The following is a 17,799-nucleotide window of genomic DNA, read 5'->3' as shown; positions in this document are numbered from 1 at the left end:
GAACAGGACATGTCCAGGAATAGACAACATCACATCGCATACAATGAAAGAAACACCAATAAATCCAGAAAAATGTACACAGATTAAATGTTTATTCACAGATATCTTAGTACAGTGCTATCAAATTCAACACTCAAATGGAATATCAGCCATATCTCCTCACCATTTGGTCGTGAGACAAGCTGCATCTCTGACTGAAATTAATTTTTATTCATATACTGTATGAAGGTATTTATTTATGTTTTTGTTTTAATTGTAGATTATAATTGAATTATTGCTTTGTGCTCTGCTTGTATGTACAAAGATGTGTGCCTATGCTGTGTACAATGTATATACACTGTGTTTGTATGTTACATGATATTTTTTATTACCTTGCCTTCTAAAAACAGTTCACTCGATAAGTTATATGCTCCCTTTTACGTTAATAGTCTTTACATGCAATAGAAAACGTGGCCTTCAAGAATAAAACTCCTCAACACCTAAATTCTCCTTTTGGGACTTAATGTTGCTATCAGGGGGCAACTTCCCAACTCTCATTAACGTCTTTGACATTAGGACATTCTGCTACGCTGGAAGTTATGAAAAACTGATAAAAGCATAGCGATCAAGTCAAAATCAAGTTGTTTTTGGTCAAATTCTGAAAAAGGGACATTTTGTAGAATTGAGAGATTTTCACCTCACTTAAGATGAACGATACAGTGTGAGAAGCAGCAGATAAAGATCCCTTAACTTACTGGAAATGGATGATGACCTTCAACGTTTCGCTGACACAGCACACGATTTGATGCTGTTTACCTCCCAGCAGCTCCAGTTTTTATGCACCAAAGAGTTTCTACTCTGCCACACACACGAGGAACGTGTGTCCACTGGGCCTACACGGCCTCACAGACCTATAATGCTGTACATAGTATTTTCCTTTGTCGTACATTTTTGTATATGAGGGGTTCAAATGACTTGTTCGGATCATATGGAAGTATTATACTGTTTGTAGGATTGTGTTAGGAATGGTTGTTTACATATCTGAGTCCAAACCATATCAATAAATATATGAACATTCATACCTCAAAATATTTTACCTCTGAAGTGTTGAAGGGATTTTTCCTGCCATTCTCCTCAGTAAGTAATGTATTGAATTTGTCTTCATTTTTTTGACAACTTGTTTTGTAAATAGTTTTTGTTTTGCTTTTATGTATTTGAATATTTCTGTTTGGACCTGTTCAGAGTAATGCACCATCTGCCTTTGTATTTCTAATGTGTTGGAGGATTATAGCCATTAGTTGCTAGTAAATATTTTGTGACCGCACAAAGTAAGTCATTTTAAATCAAAGTATGTATTTGTGTGAAATTGTACATTTTTTTAAAGGTTTTTTAAAAACATGAAATCATTTGTTCAGACAAAACTCAAGGAAATGAATTCAGTAAACAGAATATAATTGTATAATAATGCTACTCTGCAATTGTGAAAGCTTATCAGAAATAAATGTGTAATGGGCGAGTTTGTATAATGGGTCAAATTGAACAAATGAGATTTCAGATTTAATAAAGAGAGTGCATTGCATTTTTATATGTAATCTTGGACATTAAACAAATGATGAAACCCACGTTAAGTGCACACATTTTTCAAGGGGAAATGAAATGCAGTCGTATTTTATCCCACATCCAGATATTCTTTTTAAATATTGCAGTAATCTATGTAACCCATTCAGTTAATAAATCAAAATGTGCACATGTAATTAAAGGAAAAAAAAACAAAATATTATCTTTGTGTCTTCATCATATTAGCATTTAATTTAATTTCATCTAATGGTATAAACACATCTTCATGATCTCAATTTCAATATTCTCTGTATTCGTTTTAAGTTGAATCAATCTGCTCATATATATATATATATATATATATATATATATATATATATATATATATATATATATATATATATATATATATATATATATATTAGTTTGGTTCCTGTGTAGCATTTTATTCCCACATATTTCTCAAACATTTTAGGATGCTTCTTCCTTTTTTCTCAGCTCTGACTCTGCCTTTGGTTAGTGCTTACTTAGCATCCACTCTTACTTCAGTTGAAGTGTTTTGTATGATCTATACCGCATTGTTTAGTCGTTAAGAAAAGACAAGACCTTTGACACCTTGACAGCATGAACTGAACTCCAGAGCATCTGAAACAGTGAATCTGGCTTTGAGGAGTGAGACTCCAGAAGGATGGACACCCGCCGTTAAGCACACATGCAGCTCACAGGCTCTCATCCAGGTAGTCAGAGGTCATGCCAGGTCACCAAGCTCTTCAAGTGTAGTTACTTACCCTGAAGATGTTTAGAATGAGAAATGACAAAACAATAGATGAAGCTACGTCAAATATGAATCATTTAAAATGAATGTATCCAGAATATGTCACACGGTGATTCAGCTGTCCTTAAAAACCTTTACAAAATGAAAATGTTGCAATGTGCGAGACAGTGATGAGTCACCTATGTAGATGTGGCATCTGACTGCAGGCTCCAACCACTGAATCATCCAACTCATTAAGGCAGGTGATTTGATTAGTGTTGATTCCTTCAATTGGCAAGCATCCTTTTCTTCCATTGCTTGTATAAATAAATGTGTGTGTGTCTGTGTGTGTATGCGTGTGTGTGTGTGTGTGTGTGCGTGCGTGCATGTCTTCCCGCAATGAAAGCACACCATTGAGTCATGTGGCCATTCGTTATCCTAAAGGACATCTAAGCATTTACTTGTAGGAAGAATAAATGATGAAACAAGTTATTTGTTGAATTAAATTATTTTGGGAAACAGAAACATGCTCTACCTCTAACCCACTGCCTACAAATAGTTTCCAGGTTATCAGCCCAGGGCAGGGCCCCAAATTATTAAAGGCTTCCTGGTTCCTCCACATCTTTTGATAACAATCAGGGCACATTTCCAAACCTTCCTACTGTGACTTACTCAGTCTCCACTGAGTCTTGACTAACATTGAATGAGCTGTAACTTACTTGCTGTTAAGGCCTTAACTGAAGGTTTCTGGTAGTATATTTAAACATTGAGCATTGAAAAGAAACAGAAACCTTTAGTTTAAAAATATTTGGCTGCCCCCATTAAGGCGTATGCTTTAATTATCAAGTGTCATTCTTATGAATCATACAAATGGGGACAATGGATGACACTTTTGGACAGTGAAGAAAAGTCGTGGTGTTGCTGTTTACAAAAGTCGTGTTGGAACTATGAGAAAGTAAAAGTTGAAATCCAGCATAATTCCTCAGCTCACCATGCCAATCAAGTCATGAGGTGGATGTGAATGTTGGATTATCACTTTACAAGAAGACACTTTTGCCACTGATGTGTTTTCTGGTTGTTGTTTTAGTAAGTTCATACTAAATTATGGCACCATTAGCATTTATATGAGTTATATTCATATGTATGTGAACATACTGAGAGTAAAACAGCATATCAATATCATATGAACACAGAGCTTGTTGCAGGTTGTTTTGTAAACTTGAGAAAATCATGCAGTCCCCTTGAAGAAAACCCTGAATCAAAGAAAACAATCATGAGACATTTGAATCAGGAGTAGATGAGCAGATGAATGTGTTACCTTTTCTTTGTCAATAGGTGTTAATTAGGATTTGTAATCAGTTGCAGACTGAAATCCTGGGGTTGTCACTGAACATCTGTGAAACTTAGCCGATGGCTAACAAGTTGAGCATTCACATGAACTGGCGGCAACACATGACAACTCACAATGATAGACTGACTTCCTGGACTCAGATTTGTATTGTAGCAAACAAGCAAACCAATTGAAAATTAGTCAACTTCCATGTGGTCTGTTTCCTGCCACCTGAAGCTTTTTTTCAAGTCTGATTTTTTTAAGGAAAGGAAATATTAAAGCATATATTAATAAAGCAAATGAAGCAGGACAGAAAGACGGTCATTAATGTGTCACAACATGTATTCACATTATGTTACAGCTACAATACGAAGCCTTGTTTATTGTCTCCAACTGTGTTTGTCACTTTGATCCGTTGTAATGCACACAGCAGCACATCCCAAAGGTCTTGCTATTGTAAGAAAACGTGCATTATTGTAAATTTATGTAATCTAAAAAGGTACTTTTACATCACTCGGATCCTCCAACATCTTAGTAGCCAGTTTAACATCCACAGCCTGCTTCACACACAATTAATCACGTAATGAGAGCCATTCAACAGCAGGGAGGCAGATCACAAAGCCTATACCCCTTAAGTGGTTGTTGTTTCAGAAGCCGTCGGGTCACCTCTCCCGCCTGACTGGTCAATAAAGTTTATTTGTCGGAGCAAGGTGGGTGGCTGAGTGGGGTTAAAGGGACACCCGCTGTCATTTATTTGTTTGACTGGGGCACGTCTTGTCAGCCTCATTGGTTACAAAACATGTTCTCTAACATACGCATGACCCGCCTCTAAAGTCACAATAAAGATCAAGTATGGAAGACTTGCAGAAAAAGTATTTTGTATTTTGATGTTTAGTGTTTGGACAGAGAAGAAAGAGACTCCCTGTGAAACCACTACCGTACCATTTATTCATGGGGTAAAAAAGATTTGTCTTGCACGCACGCACGGACGGACGGACGGACACACACAGAAACGCACGGCCCTGCGTCAACAAGTCACATCATGTCAACACTCCTGGTTGATGCTCTTAATTCACTCATAACAAAAGCAGCATAACCTCTATTAACATCTGCATGCAAGGGAAGATGAATGCTTGTTTAATGCTCAGAGCTGATGCAGATTATTCTTATTATGTCATTATTATATTATTATTATGTCTGTGTGGCCTGGAGGGGGCTAATTTATCTGTGTGGCCCAGGCACAAAGCCAGGGAATTAGGTGGTCTGGGCCACTGAAGATTTGCTAATGTAAAACACAATATGCACATGCACACCCAGCGTCAGGCCTGCAATGCATCTCTGTATATTTCAGAGGAAGGCCGGGATGAAGATTAATTTATGACGACATTCACCTACAGCAGCTGATCAAGTCCCATCACATGATTCTTGAACAGGAAACAGGTCATATAAGGGCGAACAACTCTGGCTGGATCCTGCCACAGGGTGACAGAATCATAGTAAAAATAATAAATGCTCCGACATAAAGATGCCAGAGTGTATTTTTCAGGCACAGTACAATGTCAATAACAAGTAAGTGTTTTTGAGAGGAGCCGTTATTTTTTTCTGTCGAAGAGGCACTCCAGCCATGTGGAAGAACTTTCATAAAGTAAGACATCTGAAATACTGACCCAATTTAGCCTGAATGGAGTACTGTGTGAGTGTTATCTCTTCTGTTACTCTTGGGTTATAAACCCAAACTGAAATAAAGTGGTTGCAACTGTCTTGTTAGTTTGTGTTACTGGTGTTAAGTATACTTGTATCCTTTACAGTTTTGAATCTTGTATGCTGCATCTCTGTCTCCCATACAACTAAACATTCTTAGTTACAGTAGTTTATATTAGTTTGAAACATATGGTTAACGTTGTAAAGAGAAACAAAACACCCACAAAAAACAAAAAACTAGAAATACATTTGCATAACAGTTTTTTTTGTCTGGTACTGACTGTGATGAAGGATGGTTGAAGGTTATTTATAAGGACAGGAAGCCAAACGTAGTATTTTTTTTTTCTTCCTTTGTACGAAGAACCCATGTCATTTCCATTTAGACAATATTTCCACTGGTTTCTCTCATCTGCACTATACCTATTATCACAGGAAGTGACATCAGCTGCAGCTGCTTATTGTTATTCTTTTATATCTCTTTACCGTTAGTGACGCTGTTGTTTTCGCAGCACAAATGCCTCTTCTTACTGAAGCGCCCCATTTCTTCAACTTCAGTCCTTTGAGACGCTTTCCCTACACTCTTCTGTGAACACTCGCAACTAGAAAATAACCAGAATGCAACTTCATTGTACAACTAGTATTTGCCTTTTTATGGACACTTATCCTCAACAATTGAAACATCAACCAACATTCAACTTAAACATGTAAAACCCACTGACGGGGTTGCCGTGGTATATATAGTTTTTGAGTCCTGCCTCTTTTCATGAACACATGAGACCATGAGACCTATGCATGAAAGACAAGGTGAGATGTTATTTTGGCAAATATCAAGCACAGAATAACTTGGGGGTTTCAACATTACATGTTTGTTTATCATCAAAGTCATCCAAAGAATGTGTCACATTATTTTTTCAGGAACAGGATTTTCACGATGGATCGTTCTTCTTTTGTGCACTGGTGGAAAAAGTGTTGAGATTTTTTACTAAAAATAAAAAGCAGCAAAACAACAGTGTGTTGAGCTGTTTTAATTTCTTTATATATTGCTGGCGGATTGAGAAATGACAATCCACCTCATTTTTTTAAGTTGACCTATTTCCAAAGTAACCTCTGACTATACTGTAGGTGTCTAACAAGGAAGTACACATGTGTCCTCTGAAAGGTAGAGGTCGGTCTGGATGTGCGTGGCAGATGTCTGAAGCGTGACACGTAATGATGACTCAGTTCAGTTTTAAATGATGCGGTACAGACACCATACCAGCACCTTGGTACTCAATAGAACTCAACCATTGTCATTATTCATGACACTAATTACACTTATTGTACACTTTTTTTTCAAAAATATTACTCAATCCTAATGTATTTGGAGCTTGATTCCTATATAACTTCAATACCATGAACTATGTTCAGGGGGCTGTAAATGTTTGTGCTAGCTTTCACCTGAAGAATATATCAAGGGTTAGAGGACTTATGTCTCAACAGGATCTGGAGAAACTTGTCCATGCATTTACCTTCAGCAGACTTGACTGCTGTAACGGTGTGTTCACAGGCCTCTGTAAAAAGTCAATCAAAAAGGTGCAGCTCGAGTTCTCACTAAGACCAGGAAAGTGGATCACATCACTCCAGTTCTGAGGTCTTTAAACTGGCTTCCTGTCAAACAAAGAATTGACTTTCCTCAGGTCGTCTGGTTCTGGTCTACTTTCTGTTCCAAGCGTCAGAACTAAACATGGAGAAGCAGCGTTCAGCTTTTCTGCTTCACATATCTGGAACAAGGTCCCTGAAAGCTGCAGGTCTGCTGAGACCCTCAACTCCTTTAGATCCAGATTGAAGACTTTTCTGTTTGCCTTTAATTGCACCAGACTCAACTGCTGCATCTCACTCCTGCATTTTATTTCTTAAATTGCACTGCAACTTCTTTTCGTCTTAACTGTTTTTGAATCTGTTTTTAATGGTTTTATGTGAAGCACTTTGAATCGCCTTGTTGTTGAAACGTGCTATACAAACGAACTTCCCTTGCCTTGCCTAAACAAGTGTGCCCCCTGCAGGCCAAAGTTCAAGTAAAACTGTTAAATAAAACAGGTGAGGTATGCTTGATACACAATCAGAGCTTCAGACCTGTTAATTCAGTCCATTTCCTACGCTGATTGAGTCTTATATTATCAACGAAAATGTATTATATATAGAAATAGTGACTTGTGCATAGAGAACACAGTACACTTTCATTGTCCATACCCTTTATTAGTTACTATAGTTTTGCTATAGCATTTAGCACACCTTGAGTGGTGGAAGAAAATAAACAAAACAAGCTGAAAAAAATATAAAGGTAGCTTTATTTCAAGGACTACTTGGCAAATAATACTACCATCAGAAAAGAATGATAAAATAAAATAGAAAGGCAGTGCGGACACAGTTATTGTTAAAAATGTGACATCAAAGTAAAAAACAAGATAGCATTCAAATTAAATTGGCAGCACAAAGAGAGCCCACAAAGGCCCTAAATGTGTGTGTGATTGTGTCCTGTAAACATAAAATGGAAGCAGCTTTGAGAAAACATGTGAAGCTACAATATTCTGTCATACTACACATGTTCTGTGTACATTAAAACATGCATACTCATACAGTAGGGGAGGGATGTCTAATTTAAACAATTTATATTGGCTGTGCGAAACAACACACCTGTTTTCACCACACACCTTCTTGGGGATGTCAACCAGTTAATACTTGAGCTGCATAAGCAACGACTGTCATTCAGCCGCAGTGTCACTATAAATACAAGACCGCAGTGCTCACACCTCCACATCACCCACATCATTAAACAAACTTTGCAAACCAGCTGTTTGAACTCTCACACATCTGCATATATTTTTACTGCATGGCAGATTAGCATCAAAGCGAAACATTTTTCCCGGAGGTCATCCCAATCAAGTATCTGCCGTATTGCTGCAGGGGGAGTAGAAAAGAGACTGGGACGAGGTGAACCTCTCACAGGGGTCAAGTATAGATGCCTTAATTCTACGTCAAGGTACTGAAGGTATCAGAGATTAGCATTGCTTGCAGGAAAGGCAGTGTTTAGGCAGTTATCCTTTACTTTTACTCAATCAGCCACCTGAATACCTGTCTAGGTTACATAGTATACATCTATAGTTGAGCAAACTGGTGAGACTGTAATAGATACCAAATAATAAAAAAATGAAAAGTGGATGAACTGAGAGACACTCACGAGTCGGTATCTTCATAAAGGCCATCAAAAGGCTCTCGGTTCCTTTGGTGTTTGAGGGAAGGTTTCCACTTTTAACGCCAGTGTATATAATCAAACCCATTTGTGTTCAGAGCATTAATATACGATGCAATATAAATCTATAAGAAGCATCTGTTTTTCTTTTTTCTTTTTATACAAAAAACACAAAATGTATATCTATTCGGCCATTAACGTGACTTTGATGATTGTTTAAATGAATAAGTCCCAGTTCCTCTTATTTACAAAGGGAGACCTGATCAACGCAACAGATTCAAACTTTGTCATTTTAATAGAAAATAAACACTGTTCACTGTTGCATTTGTTCGCAATGTCTTTCCATATATATTATCATGATTTCTTTACTCTTTTGATAGCATTGTGAAACATTAGTGTTCCAGTTACAGTGGTGAAAATGGGTTTCTTTCACACCACAAAAGATATGTTTTTAAATAACAGCCCAACGCTCAATGGAAGGTTGATTTCATCCAGTCTAAATTTATTTAGAGGGGGTTTCAAGCTTCTACACTCTGCCTAAAGAAATACAATAATAGAAAATAAAAGCATCCCAAAGAGTCAACCACCAACCATCAAAACACAGTGAGTCGCAAATTATGTAAGAAAGGTCCATTGAGATGATAACGTGTGAAAGTGAGAGTTCACGGACTCAGGAGACCCACAGCCATGGGAAGTGACATGACTAGAGACAAAAACCATGGTGCAGATTTGAACATCACACTGATTGCAGAGCAGATTGGAAGAATCCCTGTAACAGAGCAGAATTTGAATTTAGATTCGGTTTCGGTTGACCCAATTAACCCCCAAAAGATCCAAACTCTACTCACTGTGATGGACCGCCATGCTGTTCTCCTTCCAGCTGCTGCCCTGGTAAACCCTGCAGGTGTAGGTGAAAGGCTTCTCATCAGCCAGCGGGGCCCAGGTGAGGCGGCACAGATTAGGAGTGACCAGGCTGACGTTGCTCCTCCTGCGGTCCTCTGTGGACACGTAGATGACGGCATTCGGGTAGGTGCTGCCCACCAGCCGGCTGTCCTGCCGATACTCACAGTAGGGGCCGGGGACCTGGTAGGTAGGTGGAAACTCACAGTCCACCCGGACATTTCGCTCCAGGTATGTTAGACACGGGAACATCTGGGGCCCGCGAGGAGTGAACAGAAACGTGGACACTGAGTTCACTGAAAGAGAGGCAAACATGGATGGGAATCCCTAATTAATCAAATGTGCGATGAAGGCAGTAAAATACAAAGGAAGCCTGGAGACATTCTGCAGGAGCACTGTATGATGGGATGTGTTATCAGCAGCACAATGAGGATCGCAAACATAAACCCAAAGCTCCACAATGACCGATGTTAATATTTAGTAAAGACATCTCCGGCAGCAATAACAGCCTTAAATCTATATGTTGATCAGTCTGTTTCAGTGTTGAGCAGCTTTAAAAGAAAGGCCTTGTGAGTTTTGTCAAATTGCAGTCACAAATGACCAATTGCGTTAAAATTATGTTCTTGGAGAAGATACTTATGAAGCACAAAAGTGTCCAATATTAATAAATAAAAATGTCATTATGAAATAATTAAACATATGAATAAAATGTGTGCGGTATCGTTTATGAAATTAAGTGACGCAATAACTAAAATGCACCTCTTCTATGATACATATGATTAGTATTATGGTCCTTGGCGTTTAGTTTGTTTGCTTAGTTTGAACGTTCTCTCCTCTTGGGTCTTGTCTGACGTTACTTCCTGTCTTTGTGTTTCCCGCCTTCCTGATCACCTGTCCCAGCCTGATGTGTTGCACCTGTGTCTAATTAGGCTGCTGCTCGCCTTGAGAGTGTCAGGTGGTCTGCATGTGTTCAAAGTTCATGGTTACTGTGTTCCTCGTGTCACGTTGGTTTGTCTCCTCTGTGTTTGTGTAGCAGTCTTCTTTCACTTTGAACATCTTTAAAACATTAGCTGCTGCTGCAAATACTCTCCCTTCCGGTTGATGCTGACTCATTACAAATTAACACTATTTATTCATGTAGTCTATTATTTATTAAATATTGAACACTTTGAGGCTTTGTAGCACGTTTCGATATGTGGTAAATATGCTGAGGAAATGAGTGATGTCACGGAGGCATTTTAAACTCCCATCTTCTAATTCTGTTTAAAGTATAACTTGTCTTTGTAATAAAGTTAGGAGACTATTAAATATATGCATTAGGATCAAATCATCCTAATAAAACTGTACTGAACTGAACTGTACTGTACTGTGGTGAAATTTTTTAATGACACTTTTTCTGCAGTATTATTGATATATTTGTCTTTCTGTCGTGGACAATCTTGACTTGATGTCAAATTAAGGCCTACTTTAAAACATGCATTGTATTGCTTTTTTTGCAACTGTATCTTTTTTTAATAATCAACCATTTAGGCCTTTTACAAAGCCAACTTATGAGTGCCTAATATCAAACTAACTTCGGCTACACATAGCCCAGACTAGATTTAACAATCTCATAAATACAAAAAAAAAATACAAATACAAAAACTGACACACATACTGTGAGTTTGATGCGTTATCGTTATCCTGCCAAAGAGGAGACAGGCCGCGGCGAACAGATGCAGCTCCATGGCGACTGGACGATCAGCTCAGTAACCTTCACACCACCCTGAGGACCTGACAGAGTTCAACATGGGACAGCATGAGAAAGTTGCACATGCAACCCTAGAAAACCACAACATACTTAGCACAACCGTTTGGAGACACAAAGCAGAGGCACGCAGGCTCTGCATACCACTGCACCACGCTGGATCTTCTTGCGCAGTTCTGGCGGGCCTGGATGTGCGGTTCTGCCTTCAGCCCCCATGCAGAAAACGGACTACGCCCATGCGGTGTCTCCTCTTTGCAGCAAGCTGCCGATCTCCCCTCTCTGTTTATGCGCATACTGGGGTCCATACTGCGGGCGAATGAACCGCACGGCCATGCAAGACATGCGCCAGATACACGCCGCCAAACCGATCAGAAAAATAAAGGTCTCGAAGCTATTTCTAATCTCTGCAAATGAGACAGTCGGTTTTACCTCGTATGACGTCCTTGTCCCGAGTTTGAGCTGCGCCGATATGCGGGACAGCAGCAGCAGCAGCAGCAGCAGCATCATCAGTGCAGCGGCGCTCACTGTCGGACTGATGATGCTATTGCTCTGTAGTCTACGGAGTCACTCCAACATGCACACATGCAGAGATCGGCTGTCATCCGAAAAAATACCAAATCGTCATAGCACAGGAGGGATCCAGGAGCAGAGAAATAATTGTCACTTTAATTCCATTCATCGGGAAGCTTTGAGTAGAGATCAGTTTCAATGTGTGACTCATGCATGACGTAGAGGTAAAGTCTTTGAACTTCCGACATTAAAAAGTTGAGCTGAAACTGTATACATGATAACAATCAATTTAGATGTCATAGTGCTACTAACGCTAAATTGTTGTTTTGGGGAAGCGGTATCTGATGCAGCAGAAGAGTTCCCTCTGCAGGACAAACACTGGAACACCACCACATAGTTAATGTAGTTAATGATGAACGGGTGGAGAACATTAAAGCCTCTTAGGCTTCAACAGCCCTTATTCTAATCTCATTCACTCCAGGCTTGTGGAGCATTTTAGCTTCTTAAAAGTTAACTACATTAACACCTCTGTAGATGGCTCGTTTCTCTACTGCAATAAAATACAACTTTAGATTTTTGTTGTTCAGTGATTTGCACATATACAAATTATTGCAGTTCATGTAATATCAGCTGTAGCAGCAGCCGGGACTCCTTCAAATGTGAATTAATTTCATAAACCTGCAATGATCTGCAATATGCAATGTAGGACGTCATGAGAAAGTTGGACATGCAGTCCATTAAAACAGGAAAAACACAAGGCGCTTTCAATCCACATCAAGACACAAAGTAAGCGTGCAAACTGTCCAACTGGTGCACTAGTAGCAGGTCTGTGTGCGGTTCTGCCTGCAGCCCAATGCAGGCTGCAGATGACACCCACGCTGTCTCTTTACACTGTGAATGGGTCAGTGGGACGTATAACAAGCGATTGGAAGAGAGAACAACTTTTTATATGAAAATAGTAATATATTATACAATATTTATTAGCATTGTTATACAGTTAGTAACCATGATTATGATTCAAATGTAAGCTTGCACATGGATAACAATATTTAGTGTACATATTTGAAGATATTGGATGGTATTGCTATTGAGGAAAATGCTATAATCTTGTATGAGGGAAAATTCATCAGAAGTGTTTTTTTAAGCGAGTCATCCCTAAAATACACAATTCACACCTTCAAAACTTAAGAAGATTTTGTATTTCAATCCGTCAAGCAAACATGGAGGAATGGGAAAAATGGTCTGTAAAATTTCATTTCAACAGTGATTTATTGATGGTCCTGAAATAAGCATCCCAGCTGTTGTGTGTGGAGCCTTGGGAGGTCTGGTATGCAGATTGAAGCTGAATGTCAAGGACCCAGCTGTGTGCTGGCTGTTCATGTCTGATGGACTGTGTAGTAATAATGTGTAACAATGTATTCTACTTTCAGTGTTCCTGCTTACTGTAGATAAAGTGCGCTGTTAATGAGCTCTGACAGGGATAAACAGCACAAGGACAAAGTGTGCGAAACAGTGCACTTGCAGTACTTAATTAAAGGACATTAGCAGTGTTGCAATGCAAACACACACAATGATCAATGATATCAGTTATTTCTCACCTCTCTGCACCATTTTAGTCTGCGGTCCAGACCATCAAACTTCCTACAAACATCTCAGAAAGCAAAGTCTGCTGCAGCACAATGCCTTACGGTAATTTCCTTGAAAACAGAGTCTTTTTTTTAAAGAAGGAAAGCAATAATGCAGAAAATTGAGCATTCTTAATGTTTTTGTTGGTCAACCCTAATATGTTGAAAATATGTTAGAAAAGCAGAAATTCCAACGATACTAGACAGTGTTAAATCAATACTATGTGCGGGTTGCTAGTAAAATGGAAGTAAAGCTTGATAGTATAGTACATATCGTATAGTAGTGTACATCATTGACGAGGCGCTGTGTTTCATCTGCAGTGTATCAACAGCAGCGTCAGCAGAGGAGCAGCAGGGATCACAGCTCCAGAATCTTTAATGAATACTTTTGGCAGGGATCACTTCACCTGCTTTGTTTGCTTTTGATAGTGAAAAGGGAGCAGACACCATTGTAAAAAAAAAAAAATGCAGTGTTGATGAATTCAATAGAGTCGATGCAAAAGGACAGATATCCTCTGCTTTTGGTGTTTGCTGTGGGCTGTGTCTTTCAGAGACCACTGCAACACTTCTGTCGGTGTCCTGGGAGACTGCTTCAGTATGGCAGTTGTTCAGCTACTGTCCAAGAAGGACCTTGACAAAATGGATGAGCAGTGTGAAGAGGATAAGCTGCAGTGAATAGAGCGGGTACAGTGAGAGGATACAGAGGATTCAGTGAGCCTAGCTCAGCCAATTTGACTAGATGAATGTCTGGTTGTTGTTTTTGGCAACAGTAACCAATGTTACATCATTTTAACCATGTCCTTTAACATATAGAGACACATTTTGCTATGTTATATGGAGGCTATATACCTCTCATTTGCTAACGCTGGCCAACGAGGGACGACCTACCGAGCCGTGCTAGTGGCGTGGCTGTTGGGCATTGTTAGTCTGTTGAGCCGCCACTTTGATCCAGACTGAAACATCTCAACGGCTATTGGATGGATAACGATGGCATTAAGAGGAGAAGAAGGAATCCTGTTCACTGTTGTGTGATTTTGAGTGAAATATCGCAACAAATATTGTACTGAATTCCCAAAAATTTGCTACGTACATCCACCACACAAGATTTCATATGTCAAGAGAAGAACAAAAATTCTGATTGGATAAAATCATAAACTGATGACATCTTGGACAGGCATGGATGTAAACTGCAAATTGGATGATTGGCGGTCAAACTGTATTGAATTGACTTAAAACACCTCAGATCTCTTCATCATCATATCTTAGTCACAAACAATACAACTGTGTGATGGCAACATGTGATGAGGACTCAGGGTGAGACATACACATACAGTCCCATCTTTTTAAACACTTTTACATTTAGTGTAAACATACTCTAGATCAGTGGTAGCTTTGCCATAGCCATATTGATATTCTTAGAAATGATAAGCTTAATAGCAGAACACTCAAACATATATTATACCCGCGTCCTGTGTGTTCTTTTGTTTTTCCCTGCGTTTTTTTATGTTATGCAGATGTAAATGTAGTCTACATCTTCAATTTACATTAGTTCAATTAAATTATTTGCATATTAGTGTTTAATATATGTACATATTTGAACATACGTGGCTGAGAAATCGCTGCCATGCGTATTGTACTGAATGAGGAGGAAATGTAGAGCAGCTGCTGAGGTGTCTCAGCTAATCAAACCCTCATCTCAACATCTCCTTTTTCTTCCTCATTCAGCCTGAATTCCATCTTTCAATATGAGCCCAGAGGTTTGTGTATTGACATGCGATCCTCTGTTCTGTGGTAAAACAGAGGATCAAAATCAATACAACTCTTATTCAATACTGATAAATGTCCCCAAAGTCCACTGGAGCAGCATTTTCTCCCCCGTTCTCTCTCCCCACTCCCCTTTTTCTCTGTCCCCCTCCCCTCCCTCTCTCTTCTGTTTCTTCTATACGCCGACCTCTACTGTATCTACCCCTGGCATCACACTGCAGAGCACTGAGGAAAGCTCAAACTGCATCAGACAAGGTGAGAATGATTCATGCACTATTACTTGCTGCATATGAGCTATGGTAAATTATTGAACTGTGCTCTGCACAATGCTTTTCTTTTAGTCTGGATGAAATATTAGGTTTAACACTGGAGTCAGCACTAAAGCAAATATTTGAATGAAGGCGAGAGTGGCTTTGCATCGAGAGAACTGAACTGCTTTATGTATTTTATTGACATATTAAGCATAAGTAGGCAAACAATCTGCACGTGCAGTCGACAAAGGTTTGCACAGAAATGTGTCATTGTTGGCAATTTACCAGTGAAGTTTGCAGTTCATCCCTTTGCAGCGTAACACCAGTGGGGCTACAGTGTGTTCAGTATTATGGTCCAGCGACTTTTCTCCAGTAACCTCTGCAGAAGTGTGTGAATGTCTGTGAAATCTGACCCTACTCGGTACAGCAAAGTCAGCTTTATTTGATTTGAACCTCAATAATGTGAAGACATGACAGCTAAATGAATAGGCTAGCTGTTTGGTTATGATGTATAGTCAATTAGTAATACCTGAACTGAATGTTTTATTTAATATATTTTTCTTTCTTTTTGCAGGAAACGTGGGAGAATGTTCTTCCTTGCCACATTTTTACTTTTCGGTAAGATCATTTATGGTTGACATAATGTGAATAGAGGACTTTTTTTTATGATATTCTCATGATTAAAAGAAATGATGAATGATTTTCTCCTCTGAGTTAGTTTTTTTTTAGTAGGTTTGTTAAATATCTGGTCCTCTCTGTGTGTTATACTGCTCATAGGCTTTGCATCAGCCCAGAGGGTGATTCAGTTGAACTACTGCTCAATAGATGAACACACACTCAGAATGGACTGCAAATATGCCGTTCCCGCTGAGTCACCAGAACCGTTTTGCAAGTATACAAACGGCGAAAGGCTCTTTGACACCACCGACCCAGACGAGGAGCAGCACGCCCCCTTCAAGAAGCGCGCCAGAGTCCGCATCTTCCCTGGCAACAACTGCCGCATGCTGTTTAGAAACTTGCCCAAAGGCAAGTCCAACTTCACCTGCAACATCAAACTTCCTAACTCGGCCACGGCATCCAAAACCTCAGTGGTGGAGAAAAGTAAGCTGCTTGTCCTCATGGGCATTGTTTACCTCAGCAGTGCATGTCCTGTTTGTTTTTCCAAAAAGAAATCGTTTGAGTGACTGACAGACAAAATGCTCTTCCTCCTGAACCTGCATTATTTTTGTCTGATTGCAGAGCTCCTCCTCCCATGCTCAGGGTGGAGTGTCCTATTACAAAGCTGCAGTGGCCTACTGCTGACCTTGATGACACTTCCCATGCTACTGGAAATTCACTGGCTGTGAACAAGGCGCCAAACCGCTGCATTCGTTAACACTGCTGCATACGCCTCATAGTCATCCGGGGACGGCTGTGAGACGCTCCGGAAGTTGTGTGTCTGCACAAAGTGCACTGAGTTGAAATGAATACGATATATATATATATATATATATATTTGGTATGTCACAGGCCTGCTAACTCTGCATCATGCACTCAATACTAAGCACACGCACTACTGCATACACTTTATATTCTACAGTACTCTCACGTATAAACAGTTGTTGAAATGATTTAGAAATCTGTTGAATCCGTGTTGATTTCTGACAAAAATGTTTAACAGGGTGACGAGCAAAATGCATGAATGTGACTGAGTATTCAACTAAAAGTCTATATTCTGTAATAGTTCATATTTACATTCAGTAATTTTAGAGATTTTATTAAATGTAATGAAAGATATTCAGACTTCATAACGAGAAAGGGGGAACTATCTATGTGGCAGCAAATAATATGAGAGACTTTATAGAAAGATGAACACTGCTCAACCATCAAGCAATTACAATTTTCTCAGCCCAAAAGTGATGCAACATTGCGCTCCACAATGTGACATTATTGCTGAGTGTCATCACTCTTTAAGGTAAGAAATCTATTTCGCCTGACTGAAATCTGTCCCCCGTGTCTTCTTCTTGGCCGCCAAAGATGAGAGCAGACAGAGGCGACCTTGTGCCACTCAGGCACACAGGTGGAAGATTGCGTTGTTTCAGTCAATAAAAACTGGGCAGGGCCACAGAGATCGCTTTGGCAAGGTTTAATCTGAAGACGAGCAGAGAAACAAAAACTTTTGAACTGTTTTTGACTTACTACTTACGGATGCATGAGCAATAACGTCTCTATTATATAATATTCTGAGGAGAGGATGTATACAGTCTCCTGATTATTGTGACAAAGAAAAACCAAAACTCAGTTTTTACTTTGCCTTTCACTTGTGCCTGAAACACATGATCTATGTTCAGCCGAGGCTTGTTGTCATACATATACAGAAAGTGTCTGTGCGCTATACATTTAGTGAGATCCACATTATATTTATACATGGACACTGAATATGCTGTATATGGTGCAATGTTTTCTCTGATAA

Source organism: Clinocottus analis, unplaced genomic scaffold, assembly GCF_023055335.1.
Source record: "Clinocottus analis isolate CAN_PGR_092001 unplaced genomic scaffold, fCliAna1.0.p SCAF_5, whole genome shotgun sequence".
Lineage (NCBI taxonomy): Eukaryota > Metazoa > Chordata > Actinopteri > Perciformes > Cottidae > Clinocottus > Clinocottus analis.
Note: the sequence above shows the minus strand (reverse complement) of the source record.